We start from the raw sequence: 2,396 nt of genomic DNA, 5'->3' as shown, positions 1-2,396 counted from the left end.
ACATCTCCATGGATGATTGTTATTTATAGATTTGATAATCCATAAGAAAAGTTAGAAAAAAGTACAAGAGACATGTTATTAAGTAGTGAATATAAATAGATGGAGATTTTTTATAACTCATTAGCTATGGATTTGATTTTATCCAAAAATAAAAAATTCTTAAATTATGACCATCTAATACCTATTCTTTAATAATTGCATCTAGCTTCCTAGGTATTTAAATAAAATATCTGATAATGTAAATAAATGAATAAAGAAGATATATATACACATACCTTTGAATCTCTCATTCAATATATTAAACAATCAAGAATATTAATAAAGAAAAATTAAACCACAACACATATAAAGCTCAAATAAAAGAGGTTTAATATATTACCACAATCATCTATGATAACCACTCTTGATCCCTTTTAATTTGGATTAATAAAAGAAAATTGTTAAATTGCAATATACAAAAAAAAGCGGTTAAATTTGTTGAGCGTCATGCTTATTGTGAATTTAGAAATTACAATTCTTTTTTTTTTTTAATACTGGTCATGCATTTGAATTCAATTCATACACTAACATTTTTATTATTAACAAAGGATTCAAAGAGTAATTCCATTTGAAATGTAAAATTGAAATAAAATAATATAAATTTCATCTCTTTTTTTTTTAGAAATCACTATGAAAATTTGCAGCTATTATATATAGGTGCATTATATACATATGAAGATGCCAAATTAACACCTGATCATTTTCCTACGAAAGAGGAAACACCATTCTTTCTTATTGGCATCAGGAAAAAGTCGATTTTTTTAATCTCATAGATATATCCACTTCTATAAATTTCATCTTATAACTATATATTATCATACAAATAAAAGTATGTAAATAATGTTATTTATAAAAAAATAAATAAGTAAAATATAAACTTCAATTACCATATTAAAAATATATTATGGTTGAAATGTGGAGAAAATCTTGCCATATAAAATAGTTGAACAAAACAACAAGAAATTTTTTTAGTTTCTCACTTTTTTCTCACAATTGATCATGTCTTGGAAGAATTTTTGTGCTCTTGTTATGGCAAGGGTATTCTTAATCAATTTCAACTCCTATGTTTATTCATCACAAATTAAAATTTTCTTAAGCTGTTGGAGAGATTAATTATATCAAGATCAACATTTACAAATCTTTAATAAATTAAACTTTCATTTACTACAATAATAAAAAGGGAATAACATAATCTATATACTACTATATTTAATCATAGATGAAATCTTTATGAATTTTTTACAATTTTATAGTATAGACGATTCTAATGCTAATACTATTCATAAAAAATCAATGTTATTTTTTTTCTATTTTTGTTTGCTTGATTCAATTGAGCAAAATTTCATTAAAAACAAAAAGAAATGAGATCTTTATGAAAATTTTACAGTATAGACGATTCTAATGCTAATAATATTCACAAAAAATCAATGTTATTTTTTTTCTATTTTTGTTTGCTTGATTTAATTGAGCAAAATTTCATTAAAAACAAAAAGTTGAGAAGAAAATTTTTCTTATTTCACGTCAATCAAATGTTCATTCTTCCTTCCTAAAATTCTTTTGCAAAATATTTGTTCTTGTTGGTTTGTCAAATTCCTGAAACTTCTCCTTGGTCATCTTTTCTATCACTCCAGTAGCAATTATTACGGTTTCTGTAGAAAAGAACACACAAAATTAAATTGATAGAAGTGAGATGAAGTGTTGAGATAATGAAAAAAAAAAAGTGTTGAGATAATAAAAAAACCTCAAATGAACCAAAAAAACAAAAATAGTAAATAAATTAAATATGAATCAGTATATGTTAAAAGGAAAAGTTGAAAGGAAAGAAAATGAAAACAGTAGTGTACCTACCTTGAAATATTTACTTGAACAAACAAACCTAAATAGGATATTTATATATTTTTCAATGCTCATTAATGACATAACCTTTTAAATAAAATAGAAGAGAAAGGGAGGAAAAGGCAATTAAGAGAATTAATGACGAATTAGAAACGACAAAAGCACTAAAGGAAAATAGCCTTAAATATTATGTAACAGTCATACAAATTAATCCTCATAATAAGTAATTAACTGAAATTAATATATGCAGCCGTTTATGGTTCTCCAAATACCATGAATATAGTGAATTTTAATCAGGAAAATAATTTTAAAAGCCAAAAAATTGACAATAAAGAAAATACTAATTCTGATCATTGAGATGTTCCACCTCAACTCTTCTATATTCAGCTTTATTATTATATATATATAGATTTGGTGTTAGGGTATGTCCAAATTATTTTTTCCTTAGTAAATTATATTATATATACAAGATTAAAATTATTTGTATAAATATGTAAATGTTAAATTTCTTTAGCTACTTG

The sequence above is a fragment of the Solanum tuberosum genome, unplaced genomic scaffold, assembly GCF_000226075.1.
Source record: "Solanum tuberosum cultivar DM 1-3 516 R44 unplaced genomic scaffold, SolTub_3.0 scf00292, whole genome shotgun sequence".
Lineage (NCBI taxonomy): Eukaryota > Viridiplantae > Streptophyta > Magnoliopsida > Solanales > Solanaceae > Solanum > Solanum tuberosum.
Note: the sequence above shows the minus strand (reverse complement) of the source record.